Raw genomic sequence first — 15414 nt, forward strand, 5'->3', positions numbered from 1 at the left:
GAAAAAAAGTCAAGATACATGTAAAAGCTGGAATATTCAGTTATTACCACAAAATTGAAAATTCAATGAAAACATCCTTTTAAGATAATTCAAAACAAAATGTAGAACATTTAATTCTCTTAAAACATCTTTAAAACATGCCACTGACCGTCTGTAATGGCAAGACATCCTAAATGCATTCATTACAATAAATAGAATTGATAGAACTTTGAACCAAAAGCCAAAACAGTAGAATATAAATCAGATAAAATCGCATTTAAGCATTATGGTGCTCTGATCAAACTGAAATTTGAGTACTGCGTTTAGTTCTGATTGCCGACACATCCTGAAGGCAATCCAAAGAACAAGAGAAGACTGTTCCATCCTGAGTTATTAGAAAGGCTAGAAAAAAACTGCGCTCACCAGCTGAGAAAAAAGGCATCTGAAGTAATACTATAGAAGTATATAATAGTTGAAAATAGGAAAAAGTAAATTTCCAATAGTATTGTAAATTAAATTGCACGAGCGTGAACAAAACAGAACTAATTTCCAAATAGAGTACTGAAGATGAAAACCCTAGTATTGTTTAAAAAACTGCTCATAACAATGAAGGATGGAGGGGATACTTCAAGATCATTGTGGATAGATGAATTAAGGTGTGATGAATGGCCTTATTCATCCACAATTATCCTGTGGATATGCACTAGTGTTAGGTCAACTATTTATTTTTAATGGAATGTAATTGTGCTTTTACATAGAAAGTAAAATATAAGCTGTTCATGTGTCCTTAGGGGAAGCTAAGGGCTAAAACTGGCAATTATCCATTTGGTATCATTAAATTTTCTTTCTGGAGCAGTTTAGAATTTATCCATATAGAGGTACCTGTATCCTATATTAGTACAACCTCAAGTTGTTAATGTGCCCATGGCTGTCTGAATATACTGCATATTGTATCCATTCAGTTTCTGAAAAGTAACATTTTTCTTGCATCAATGAATTTAGAACACATTCCTAAATAAGAGTTATTTAATACACACTTGGGCATATTTCTATTTATACATGTACACACTTATATAAGCTGTAACTGCAAAGCAGCAACAAATATTTTCTATTGTCTTATTTTTGCTAAGTTTTGCTTGTAGCAAAGTGAATTGAATTATAAAGCAGAACATCTTCCTTTGTTACTTCTGGAATGCTTTTCATTAGACTATTTTATCTTAAATAATTAGGGGACAGGTGCCCAAATCCACCTCTTTGGATATTTCTCATTAAAGTAGCTGTATTTAGTTTTAGAAGATAATTTGTCTTCATGGGTTTTTTTGTTGACTCATTTTTTTTAAAATGTAAAAGTAAGTAGGGAACTGACTCCCCCTATCCAAGTCCATTCTGCTTGCCTTCAGATCATCTGGATTATTTATGATAAATAATTTATACATTCACTTCAATTTACACCAAGCAACTGTGCTGAACATTTTTGAGACTATCGCAGTGAGAAAACTAAAAATATATTTGTTTTGTCAGTACTACTGATTTTTACTTGTTATTCTGACGTGTCAAAGCCATTCAGGCTTTGAGGTCTTTTGGCACAGCTTCAATGTTTCAGAATCTCACATACTCTGGAATCCACATGCTTCATAACACTGCTGATAGTGGCAAGAGGCAAAATGGCAGGGGGTGGGGGAGAGGGAGAGAGAGAGTGAGTGAGAGAGAGTGGGTGCAGTTTTCATTGATTTTTTATAATTTCTAAAATTTCTTACTCATAATTGCCACAAAGCCAAATATCCTTGTCAATGCTAGGATATTTACTGAGAAATAGTTCTAAAACAGACAATAAATGTCAAAATATATGGAGCTAACTTAGCTGCACCAATATATTTTTCGTTAAAGTAGCTGTATTCACTTTTAGAAGCTAATTTATCTTCATTCTTTTTTATTGGCTTATTTAAAAAGAGTGAAAATGAGTAAGGAATTTATTTTACTAATCCAAGGCCTGGCTCCTGGTCATCTGGACAAATGGCATAGAAACTAGATACACAACTTTCAGGGAAAATAGAGAGACCATTACTAAACATTTTTTTACAAGATTATATATATTTATTATTTTAATTTTGTCCAAAATATGTATAGATTTATTTCAAAATTAAATGCTTGCACATTTGAACCTTAATTCTTTTATTTGTTCATAGGATGTGGGCATCACTAACAAGGCCAGCATTTATCCCTAATTTCCCTTGCGAAGATGGTGGTGGGCTGCTGCCTTTAACCACTGCCGTCCATGTGGTGTAGGTACACCCACAGTGCTGAGGTAGAGATCTCCTGTATGTTGAGCACCACAATGAAGAAACATTGGTGTGTGACTTGGAAGGAAACTCAATTTGATTCAAAAGCTGCACAATCAAGGGCAGAAGCTTATGTGCAAATTATTAATGTATTCAGACGACATTCTCAGTAGCTCTTTTTTCACTTTAAACTGTGGACGTTTTATGTGGGTATTAACCAAAGGATATAAATTCTTTAGTGTTTACACAAATGAATGTGCTTTTTAAAAAAAATGTTTCATTATTTGAACAGTTTGGATTGTTGTTCTTTTTTTAAAAGGCATAATTCCACAATGCAAAAAATTTATTGCCACTCAACAGACCACAGTCTAATCCAATATTAAACACTTAATAGCAACTACCATCTTACCCTGCAGTGCCAATCCTATTAAACTAGTTTTAAAAAATGCAAGCTGCCACAGTATGTGTAAAATTGCAGCATGAAAACGTAAAGATTTAAGGAGAAAATGCTCGGTTCTAATAAAATAGATAATTTATTCCTCTAGATACTAATTTCTTGTCTTGTGGGTAAAATATGCTTTTGGGGGAACTACCAAACAGTAGGTTGTGAGCAAACCATACTCTTTGCTCATTTTAACATGGCCTTATAGTGGGCCTTACTGCAAGTATGATAGACATACTATACCTGCTTATTATTTGTACTTTGTTATTATAACAGCTCACCAAAATAGGACAAGTCAAGCATTCTAAACAGGAGGAAGACTTCTGTACACTAAAACTGGAAGAAATAACTAAAAAAATACTTTAAATTTACTCAGTAAAAATAACAACCGATTCTGGTGATTTTTTAAAATATCATTTCATTCTTATATCGACTTTTTTAAAAATCATCCTGTGATGTGGTCACTGACCTCTGCCAAAGGCATGGCACTATGTTGGTTACACGCTCATATCAACAATAACTTGCAATTATACAGCACCTTTAACACAATTAAAAACATCCTAAAGCACCTGAATGAATGCTTTGTCTTAGGAGAATATACTCTTTCATCCTCTCTGCACTTTTAGCTTTCTTGTATGTCTTACTGTATTATATACTCGGCTAATCTAATTGGAATGCAGTAAAAGCAGTAGCTGTTAATTACATTCCTTGACATATCCATCACCAATCTTCATTTGTGAACCACATAAAAGCATTAAAACATCATCCAAGTCATACATCATAACTTGCAAATCTATCACCATCCCCATTCATTGCAAGGTCAAAATCCAGGAATTCCCTATCTAAGAGCATGATGGGAGTACTTCCAGCATATGGACTGCAGAAGTTCAAGGTGGCGGCTCACCATTATATTCTCAAGGACAGTTAGTGATGGGCAAATAATGCTGACCTTGCCAGCAACATCCATATCCTGTGAATGAATAAATAAAAAGAGAGCATAGATAAAACTGCTACCATTTGAATTACTGTAGCTGTAAAAAGACTTGCATTTATATAGCACCTTTAACAACACTTCAAAAGTACTTCATTGACTGTAAAGTGCTTTGGGAAGTCCTGTGATTGTGACTGTTGTAATGTAGGAAACACAACAGCTGATTTGCACACAGTAGTAGCACAAAGTGATAAAAAGCCAGATAATCTATTTTTGTGATATTGGCTGAAGGATAAATATTGGCCAGGTGACTGGGAATAATTCCCCTGCTCTTCTTCAAAAGACTGCCATGATTTTTTTACGTCCACCCGAGAGGGAAGACAGAGCTCGGTTTACTGCCTCCTCCGAAAAAGAGTACCTTCGACAGTGCAGCACACCCTCAGTATAGCACTGGAGTGTCAACCTTGATCTTTGTGCTTTACGATCTTGAACAAATGAACTTCAGACCTGGAAGTAAGAGCACTACCAACAGCTGACACTACGTAGTTTGCTGTGATCTCACCATTTTATAACAAAACATTACACTCCTGTATTACACCAATGCTGTGTCAACTGTAGAATCATAGAATAGTTACAGCACAGAAGACGGCCATTCGGCCTGCTGTGTCTGTGCTGGTTCTCTGCAAGAGCAACTCCCCTATCCTCCCCCCATAGCACTGTAGTTTTTTTCTCTTCAGATAATTGTCCAATTCTCTTTTGAAAGCCATGAATGAATCTGCCTCCACCACACTCTCAGGCAGTGCATTCTACAGCCTAACCACTGGCTGCATAAAAATGTTTTCCTTGTGTTACCATTGCTTCTTTTGCAAGTTACCTTTAATTGAAATCCTCCAGTTCTCAATCCTTCCACCCATGGGAACAGTTTCTTCCTATCTGCTCTGGCAAGATTTTGAACACCTCTATCAAATCCCTTCTTCTCCAATCTAACCACATAACTTAAGATCTTCATTCTTGGGACCATTATCAGGAATCTTTTCTGTACCCTATATAATGTCTTCACATCCTTCCTGAAGTGCTGTGTCCAGAGCTGGATAGAATACTCCAGTTGTGCCCTAACCTGTAATTTATATAGAGTTATTAAAATATCCTTGCTTTTGTACTCTATGTCCTTTCTTATAAAGCCCAGGATCCTGTTTGCTTTATTAACCATTTTCTCAACCTGCCTTGACATTTTCAATGATTTATGCACATATACTCCCAGGTCCTTCTGCTCCTACATCCCCTTTAGAATTGTGCCCTTTATTTTATATTGCCTCGCCTTGTTCAACCTACCAAAATGAAACACTTCACACTTCTCTGCATTAAATTTCATCTGTCACTTGTGCACCCATTCCACATGCCTGTCTACATCCTTTTGAAGTTCTACACCACCTTTCTCACAGTTCACAATACTTCCAAGTTTTATATCAGTTGCAACTTTGAAATTGTGCCATGCACACCCAAAGCTAGGTGATTAATATATAGAGCAGGAAAGACAGAGGTCCTAACAAGACATCTGGTGAACCCCACTGTTTACATTCCTCCAATCCAAAAAGCAACCATTCACCACTACTCTCTGTTTACTGTCACTCAGCCAGTTTCACATCCATGCTGCTCCTGTCCCTTTTATTCCATAGGCTCTAACTTTACTCACAAACCTGTTATGTAGCACTTATCAAATGCCTTTTGAAATCCACGTAGCCAATTTGCACCCGCTTGAAATGGTCTTGTACCAGATTCAAAATACCAAACAAATGAGTTCTACAGCTACACTGCACACTTTCACAGTGAGATATGATAAACTACTTCACACTATTGCAAACATTCAGTAAAATTGAGTATCCACATGCACTCTAAAGGTTCCAATTCAGAATGCTTTATTATAAAATGTGGCTTTTGCCCTTCTAAATGTTATGACTTACTGAGCAATTGATATTCCCTTATGAAAGTTATTTGAAAATCCAATTAACATTAAGGGGGGGCTTCGGAAATAATTTTATAATCTGTATTTTCTCATCCAGATATCCACAAAACCCCCCATCTTCATTTGGCATAGTCTGAGCAGTGCCTAATCCAGCTCCCATTTCTTCTTAATGGACGCAGCAAACATTTCACAGCAATAAATTTAAACTTGCAGAATGACCTTCATCCATTTGCCCGACCAATTCATGGTAAGTATTTGAAAATTACGCCTTTCCTTTCCGTTAACACAATAATTTGCCGGATCTTTCAATCACTGTAGTCAATAACCTTGCAAATGGTGCATTAGCAACTTTTGGGGGTTTCTAATTATAAAGCAGCCACCTAATTCTATTCAGTGTGTAAGCGTTTTATCACCGAATTATTTCGCTCCTTTGAAATCAAAGTATCTGTCGCTTCAGGACAGTCAAACCACTGCTTCAAGGCCAAGGTCTTCGCTTCAACCTAACGCAAGGGCGGAAGCCACGTCAGGGCCGATTGATTGACAGCTCCGTGCAACGAATCAAAAAGCAGCAAGGCGGCAGCACCCAATCAGAACGACGCGACCGGTTGTTCACCCACCAATCAGAGCCGAGCGCAGGCGAGATTTCCACCGTCAGGTTAGGTTTCCACCGGAGTACAGGGCCATCAGCGTGCCTGGCCGGCCAGTCAAATCGGTAACCGACGCGAAGCTGATAAGAAGAGCAGTTTTCCTACCGGAGCAGCCCGCCGGCACCACCTCACATTTCAAGCTGATATTTAACGCCACGCCGGGAGGTGGTGCGGGCTCCTCGCCGCCAAAAGTCAGCAGAAACTTTCCGCTCTAAGAGATAAAAAAAATGGCGGCCTTCATGGAAATATTTTATGTACAGATAGATATGAACCGTCTGCCCTTCACAACAAGTCGAACAATCCTTCCCTCCCTTCCGAGGAGAAGCTTTATGTTTTAACGGTAACTGTGCCCCCCCTCCACCCGGTCTGATCACAGCCTGAGGACAGTCAGACACTTACCTCCCTCCGCCGCCGCCTCACACTCCAGATCACAGCCTCACTGTCGAGTCTGTGCGCCCCACGTGACCTAGAGCCCACAGCGCCGGCGCAGCCGTTGGCCCAGTCTCTCCTCTAGGATATCTGGCTGCTCCTATGCAGTAACAAACATGCAATAAGCAACCAAATTTCAGAAGCTATAGTATTACTGAAGATTTCTATTATTTTGCAAAACAATATTTTTATTGTTCTAGTAACGTTTTTTAAATGCATCAACAAAAGGGGCAAGGGAATTATTAAGCAATATTAATGTACTTTCACATTATTAGACCAGTGATTTTTTTTTGAAGGATCAGGGCCCCTGTAAATCCTTGTGGTTTACTTTTAGACTTCATACATTTTTTTTTGCGAAAACTCAACTGCAAATAAATATTTCAGAAGCTGTAGAATGGAGGATACCATTGACTACTTCACTGACTGCAAAGTGCTTTGGGAAGTCCTGTGATTGTGACTGTTGTAACGTAGGAAACACAACAGCTGATTTGCTAGTTAATTTAAAAACGCCAACAATGGTGTACTCAGCTGGGAAAAAAAAATCAGTTGCCTCTTCAGCTATCTTTCTATATACCCCTCGACATAGAAGTTTAAGGGTGCAGAGAGAATTTGCTAAAAGCATCAAAATAAGGGTATGACAGACTGAAAAATTGCTAGACTTGGACAGAATCAATTGTGGGCAGAAACGTAACAAATGTAATTCATTGCAAATTTGTCATTTTCATGGAAAAATGAGATGAAATTCCCAATGATGCAGAAACCGAGTTCTAGGGGTGTAAACACTTCTTCAAATGAAAAACTGCCACTGGACCCAGGAAGATTCACGACCATGCCCAGCTCTACACAAGACATAGAATATGGCCATTCAGCCCCATCTTGCCTGTGCCAGCTCTTTTAAAGAACCATCCAGTTAGCCCCACTCCCTGGCCCTGTCCCATAAACCCTGAAAAGTTTTTCCCTTCAAGAATCTATCCAAATCCCTTTTGAAAGTTACTAATAAATTACTTCCATCACTCCTCCAGACCACAACTTGCTACATATTTTAAAAGCAAAATTGTTTTTGTTTTTGCTACATATTTTCTTCCCTCATGTTGCTTCTGTACTTTGCCCACACCTTGTCCTCTGGTTACCAACCCTTCTATCAAATCTCTGCTGTAAGATGCATGTTTAATGGCCCCAAATTCTGGAGTACCTTTCTTATGCCTCTCCAACTTACTTTCCTCCTTCAAGACAGTTCTTAAAACCTATTATTTAACCATGATTTTGGTCATTTGATCTAATATCTCCTTACGTGGGTCAGTATCATACTTTGTTTTATAATGCTCCTGTAAAGCACCTTGGGATGTTCATTATAGGCCCACATACAAATATAAGTTGTTGTTATGGAAAACCACCCCAACTTCCCCATTCTACTGATGTGTTCCTCACCCCCAGCACCATTCTAGTAAGTCTATACTGCACCCTTTCCAAGGCCTTAACATCCATCCTAAAGTGCAGTGCCCAGGATTGAACACAGTGCTCCAGTGGTGGTTTAACTAGTGCTTTATAAAGGATTAGCACAACTTCCTTACTTTTATACTCTCTCTCTATAAATAAAAGCAGTGATCCCAGTCTTCTCAACTTTTTCTGCTACCTTCAAAGATGTGTACACACACTTCCAGGTCTCTCCTCCACCACCTCAAAAATTGTATCATTTAATTTGTTTTGATTCTTCCCACAAAATGAATCACTTCACACTTGTGTGTATCAAATTTTATTTGCCAGTCGGCCCATTTCACCAGGCTGCCTATGTCTTCCTGAAGTCTGTTACTATCCTCCTCATTGTTGATTACATTTCTGACTTTTGTGCCATCTGTAAACTTTGACTACCCAAGTCCAGGTCATTAATATATATCAAAAAGAGCAGTAATCCTAATACCAATCCCCCAGATAACACCATTGTGTATTACCCTCTAGTCTGAAAAACAACTGTTCACCACTACCTCTCTGCTTTCTGTCCCTTAGCCGATTTCATTTCAACATAGCCACCGTCTCTTTACTCCCATGGGCTTTAATTTTACTAACAAGTCTATTATGTACTTCTTTGTCAAACACCTTTTTCATATACACACCACACTCATCAATCCTCCCGGTTACTTCAAAGAACTCAGTCAAATCAGTCAAACACAATTTGCCTTTAATAAATCCATGCCAACTTTCATTAATTAGCCCAGACTTTTCCAACTGCCAATTAATTTTGTTCCGGATTCTTGTCTCAGCTTCTTCACTATCGATGTCAGGCTGACTGACCTGTAGTTACTAGTTTATTTCTCTTTCCTTTTGAACATTTTCAATCTTCCAGTCCCCTGGCAACACCCTAATCGAAGGTTTGGAAGCATGTGACTAGAGCCTCCGCAATTTCCACTATTACTTTTTTTTTTGTAAAAATATACTTTATTCATAAAATATCTTCAATCACATTCCAAACCATTTCAAAAACAACATTACAAGGGTACAATCCAGGTTCAACTTTTACAAAATGTATCACCAGGTGCATCAGTACAAACAATATTACAATCATTTACAGCCTTTCATTTTGATCTGTACAGCCCGAGGGGCTCTAAACAGTTCCCAGTCTCTCGGTGCGCTGTGGTAGAAAGGTCTTAGACAGCGACCCTTCCCCATTGCGCCTTTGCGGCAGCTGCCCCAAGCTTTAGTGCGTCCCTCAGCACGTAGTCCTGGACTTTGGATTGTGCCAGTCCGCAACAATCGGTCGGGGACAACTCTTTGTGCTGGAAGACCAACAAGTTTCGGGCAGACCAAAGCGCGTCTTTCACCGAGTTGATGATCCTCCAGCTGCAGTTGATATTTGTCTCGGTGTGTGTCCCTGGGAACAGCCCGTAGAGCACAGAGTCCTGTGTCACAGAACTGCTCGGGATGAACCTCGACAGCAACCACTGCATCTCTCTCCAGACTTTCTTTGCAAAGGCACAATCCACAAGGAGGTGAACAACGGTCTCTTCCCCACCACAGCCACCTCGAGGGCAACGTGCAGAGGGGGTGAGCCTCCTGGCGTGTAGGAAGGATCTGACGGGGAGGGCCTTTCTCACCACCAGCCAAGCTACGTCTTGGTGCTTGTTGGAAAGTTCTGGCGATGAGGCATTCTGCCAAATGACTTTGACAGTCTGCTCGGGGAACCATCCCACAGGGTCCACCCTCTCCTTTTCCCTCAGGGCCTCTAGGACGTTACGTGCTGACCACTGCCTGATGGACTTGTGGTCAAAGGTGTTTTTCTGCATAAATTTTTCCACCAGGGACAGGTGGTACGGCACGGTCCAACTACTTGGAGCGTTCCGCGGCAGCGTGGCCAGACCCATCCTTCGCAACACCGGGGACAGGTAGAACCTCAGCACGTAGTGACACTTGGTGTTTGCGTACTGAGGGTCTACGCACCGCTTGATGCAGCCACACACAAAGGTGGCCATCAGTATGAGGGCGATGTTGGTCACGTTTTTTCCCCCTTCATCTAGAGGCTTGTACATCGCGTCCCTGCGGACACGATCCATTTTCGACCTCCAGATAAAGCGGAAGATGGCTCGAGTGATCGCCATCGCGCAGGAGTCTGGAATGGGCCAGACCTGCGCCACGTACAACAACAGCGAGAGTACCTCACACCTGATGACCAGGTTCTTACCCGCAATGGAGAGGGAGCGTCGCTCCCACATGCCCAGTTTCCTTTTCACCATAGCCACTCGCTCCTTCCAGTTTCTAACGCATGCCCCGGTCCCTCCGAACCATATCCCCAGCACCTTCAGGCCGTCAGCCCTGACAGTGAAGGGGACAAAGGATCGGTCAGCCCAGTTCCCAAAGAACATGGCCTCGCTCTTCCCACGATTTACCTTGGCTCCCGAGGCCAGTTCGAACTGGTCGCAGATGTGCATCAGTCTGCGCACCGACAGCGGATCCGAGCAGAAGACGGCGACGTCGTCCATGTACAGGGAGGCCTTTACCTGAGTGCCTCCACTGCCTGGGATCGTCACTCCTCTTATGCCCGGATCCTTCCTGATGGACTCGGCAAAGGGTTCTATGCAACACACGAAAAGGACAGGCGAGAGAGGACAGCCCTGCCTGACTCCAGATTTAATCGGAAAGCTATCTGTTTCCCACCCATTGATTGAGACTGCGCTACTGATGTTAGTGTAGAGCAGTTGGATCCAATTTCGAATTCCCTCCCCAAACCCCATTTTGGAGAGCACATCCCCCATGTAGGTGTGCGATATTCTGTCAAAGGCCTTCTCCTGATCCAAGCTGATGAGGCAGGTATCCACACCCCTGTCCTGTACATAGGCAATCGTATCCCTGAGCAGCGCCAGGCTGTCAGAGATCTTCCTGCCTGGCACAGAGCAGGTCTGGTCAGGGTGAATCACCAATTCCAGAGCGGATTTGACCCGGTTGGCGATGACCTTGGACAGAATCTTATAGTCCACATTCAACAGTGAAATGGGTCGCCAATTTCTAATTTCCTCCCTTTCCCCCTTGTGCTTGTAGATGAGGGTGATGATGCCTTTTCCTCATGGATTCTGACATACTACCGGCCAGGAGCATACTCTCGTACACTCCTAGCAGGTCTGGGCCGATCAAGTCCCACAGAGCCGAATACAACTCCGCCGGCAAGCCGTCGCTTCCGGGGGTTTTACTCTTCTCGAAGGACTCGAGGGCCTTAGTCAGTTCATCAGGAGTTAGCGGTTTGTCCAGGCTCTCCCGCGTACTGTCGTCTAAGACCTCCGTGATAGAGGACTGGGAGGCCGTGCTGTCCGTGGGCTTCACGTCATACAATCCGGCATAAAAGGATTTGCTGATCCTCAGAATGTCGGACCGTGATGACTTTACTGAGCCGTCTTCTTCCTTCAGGCTGCTGATCACAGAGCGCTCTCTGTGTACCTTTTGGAAGAAGAAACGTGAGCACGTCTCATCCTGCTCCACGGAGCGGACTCTGGAACGGAAGATGATCTTGGAGGCCTCCGAGGCAAAGTGCGAGGCTTGCTGGCCCTTCACCTCTTGGAGCTCCTCCTTGACATCGACCCCCATCGACTGCAGCCGCAGCAGATTCTGCATCTTTTTCTGGAGTCGGGACATTTCCCTCTGTTCCTTTCTAGCTTTCTGGGTGCCTTTGAGGATGAAAAACCTCTTGATGCTTCCCTTGATCGCTTCCCACCAGTGTGTCAGGGACTCAAAGAGGGGTTTCACGGTTCTCCAACCTTTGTAATCCCTCTTGAGCTCCTCAATGTTCTCTGGGGTCAGCAGTTGCACATTTAGTTTCCATGCCCCCCTGCCCACCCTCAGGTCCTTCTCCAAGTGGCAGTCCGCCAGTAGGAGGCAGTGGTCAGAGAAGAACACCGGCTTGACCTCGGTGGATCTGACTGTGAATGCACGGGACACAAACAGGAAGTCTATCCTGCAACGAATGGACCCGTCTGGCCGCGACCAGGTGTATCTACGCTGCGTTCCGTCTGCAGGGTTGCTGAAGACGTCGTGCAGCTTGGCATCCTTAACTGTTTCCATCAGGGATCTGGACGTAGCGTCCAATCTGCTGCCGGCCCTGCCGGATCGTCCAGCCGCATCGATGATGCAGTTGAAGTCACCGCCCAGAATGACCGGCCTGGAGGTCGCCAGCAGCAGTGGGAGCTGCTGAAAAACCTCCAGCCGCTCAGCCCCTTGTGCCGGGCCATACACGTTAATTAACCGGAGTGGAGCGTTCTTGTACATTACGTCTGCTACGAGGAGTCGCCCGCCCACCACCTCCTTGACCTCGGAGACGGTGAAGTTGCCTCCCCGCAGCAGAATACCCAGGCCGGAAAAACGAGAGTCGTTTCCGCCCGACCAGATCGATGGCCCGTGGGACCACCATCGTGACCATTGCCTGTAGGAGCTGAGGTGCGGCATCGCACACTCCTGCAGAAACAACAGGTCAGCTTTGACCTTGGCTAGGTAGTCCAAGGTCGCAACACATCGCGTAGTAGATTTAATGCTACGCACATTTATGGATACAATCTTTAAACCCATTTTAAAGCATTTATTCTCCTACCAAACCCACTGTCTCTGAGAGTCCCAGACCTTTAGTCTGCTCCTTCATACCCGTAGTGAGCTCAAATTCCTTCACTTTGGATGGGCTGAGGTAGATCTCCTTGGCCGTGTTCTGCTCCGGTGGCATCTGGAGGTTCACGTAGAGAGTGGGTTTTGAGATGACCTTTGCTGGAGAAACTTCTCCAAAACTCTCCCCCTCTGGGGTTTTGCTGTTCCCGGCTTCCTGGAGCTGGGGTGCGATGATTGCCTCACTGCTCCCAGATTCCAGGGGCTGTGGTGCACTGGCCTCCTCAGGTTGCAGGCAAAGTTGGGGTGCGCTGGTCTCCTTGTTGTCTCCAATTTTCTGGAGCTCGGGTGTCTCGTCCTCCAACGCCCTGGAGCTTTGCCGCCTCTTCTGTCGGTGCCGCCCTGGCACTTCATCATCCGAAGAGCTGCTGCCCTTGTCATCCGTGTCGGATGGGAGACGCCTCTTGCCGCTTCTCTGGGAAACGCCTTTGCTTCTTCTTCGCTCCCTCTTACTTTTCTTGTTCTTCACCGTCCGCCACTCCCCCTGCTGCTTTTCCACTGCTGCCTCCTCCTCCATTGATTCGCTGTCCTGAGGACTGGGAGGTACAGGGGGTAGTGCTGCTGATTGGCTCTCTGTTGCCTCGATCTCTTTCTCCACCTTGTCTCTCTCTGTGTCCTCCTTTGTCCCGTTGAGCTCCCTGGGGGCCTTGGTGGTTGGAGTGACACGAAACATTTCTTCTGCTTCCTCCTGGTCGGCTTTGGCTGCCTGTGCGTAAGTACGGCAGCGTTTGGGGCAGGTCCTGTAGAGGTGACCTGCCTCGCCACACAGGTTGCAGCACTTGGCCTGTTTGCAGTCTTTTGTCTGGTGCCCTTCCTGTTTGCAGATCTTGCAGAGGGAGGCGCTGCAGTTGGCCGCCACATGACCAGCCTTGCCGCATGAGCGACAATGCTTGGGTTGCCCAGCGTAGACCAGGTAGCCACGGTTTCCCCCGATAGCGAAACTGGAAGGAGGGTGGAAAATGGCTCCCTTACCATCGGTCTTTAGCGTGACCTTAAACAGGTGTTTGCCTGTCCAGATCCCCAAGTCGTCTCAAATCTCGGTGCCGCTCCCCACCTTATCGAAGTACCTGGTGAGGAAGGTGACCACGTCGGCGACAGGGACGAAGGGGTTGTACACATGCACCATCACCACACGTTCCCGTTGCAACGGCAGAGAAAAGTGCGGCTCCGCCGTCAGGATCTTCATCTCCGGCAGGTCTCTCTTCTCCTCGAACACCCTCAGGAGCTGGACGCAGTCTGCCACCCGCTTGAACGTCACGTCAAAATAACCACCTTTGCGGGAGTCGTGCAGGGTGAAGATCTCCGTAGCTTCGAAGCCGCACGCCTTCAACAGGATCCTCCTGGTGAAGAAGCCCCGATCCATAGGTGATCCTCCCTCGCTGTGGTTCACCGTGACTCGGACGGTGATAGGTAACCCACGGTATGGATTTGGATTGCGATTGGTTATAGCCCTTCCATCCCGACCTTGCCTTGGTAGGACCATGGTGTCGCCCCTGCAACACTTGATCTTAGCCAAAAGGCCGAGAAGCGATGCAATTTCCACTATTACTTACCTCAGTAACCTTGGATGCATCCCATTTGGACTGGGTGACTTTGTTTTACACTGGAAACTGATCCAGCACTTGTACATACATTTTTACTTTATGGTGAGCTGTATTAGACTGCTCATATTTGGCTGGAACCTGTGCATTAATCTGTCTTGATGTAGTGGTGTGGAACAGAATGGAAGGAGGTGGTGGTGAACCTAAGACATTGGTTAGGCCACAGCTGGAGTACTGTGCAGTTTTGGCTACCCCATTATGGAAAGTCATAGCAAAGATGTATCTTAGATTAATGAAGATGATGGCAGAGATGAGGATATATAGTTACACAGCAAGTTGTAAGGTAGTTAAAATTGATTACTAGAGTTCATAAGATGCATAGAATTCAAAAGCAGAGAGATCATGCTAGAACTTTTATAAATCACTCCCGAGGTCTCCCGAGTATTGTGGACAATTCTGGGTACCACACCAGAGTAAAAATGTAAAGGCCTTAAAAAGGGTATAGAGGTGGTTTACCAGGATATATCCAGTGATGAGGGACTTCAGTTAGGAGAAGTTAGAAAAGTTAGGATTGTTCTCCTTGAAACAGGGAGGATTAAGAGGTGAGCTTATAGAGGTTTTCAAGATGATTAGGTTTTGATAAGAGTAGATGGAACAAAACTACTCCCTCCACTGCAAAAACAGAATTACCTGGAAAAACTCAGCAGGTCTGGCAGCATCGGTGGAGAAGAAAAGAGTCGACATTTCGAGTCCTCACGACCCTTACTCCCTCCACTGTATGAGTCAATAATCAGAGGCCACAGATTGAAAATAATTGACAAAAGATCTAGAGGGGAGATTATTTTTCACTCAGTTGTCGACATCTGGAACGCTCGAACTAAAAAGGTGGTAGAAGCTTATTCCATAAATAATTTTGAAAAGGTGGTGGAGGATGAGGAACTTACAGGGCTACAGACAAAAAGCAGGGATGTGGGCCTAAGCACAACAGCTCTTTCAAAAAGCCAGCACAGGCAAGTTGGACCAAATTATCTCCTTTTCTATTGTAAGTTTCTATGATTCTCTGCTTGTTGAGCC

The 15414-nt window shown here is 44.0% G+C and overlaps 1 long non-coding RNA gene across 2 annotated transcripts in view; it reads right to left on the reverse strand.

The window, feature by feature from the left end:
- The window catches only part of LOC144681665 (uncharacterized), a 28219-nt gene extending 21526 nt beyond the window's left edge, over window positions 1-6693 (reverse strand). Inside the window, exons 1-2 of one of the 2 annotated variants that reach the window (XR_013576820.1) lie at window positions 6641-6688; window positions 6212-6452 (exon numbers count right to left, since the gene is read on the reverse strand). This is a non-coding gene — a long non-coding RNA (uncharacterized LOC144681665). Of the gene's footprint in view, window positions 1-6211; window positions 6453-6640 lie in introns of both variants that reach the window. The other variant, XR_013576821.1, reaches the window with a different exon arrangement.
- Between the last annotated feature and the right edge of the window lie 8721 nt (window positions 6694-15414).

The sequence above is a fragment of the Cetorhinus maximus genome, chromosome 6 (assembly GCF_964194155.1).
Source record: "Cetorhinus maximus chromosome 6, sCetMax3.hap1.1, whole genome shotgun sequence".
Taxonomy (NCBI): Eukaryota; Metazoa; Chordata; class Chondrichthyes; order Lamniformes; family Cetorhinidae; genus Cetorhinus; species Cetorhinus maximus.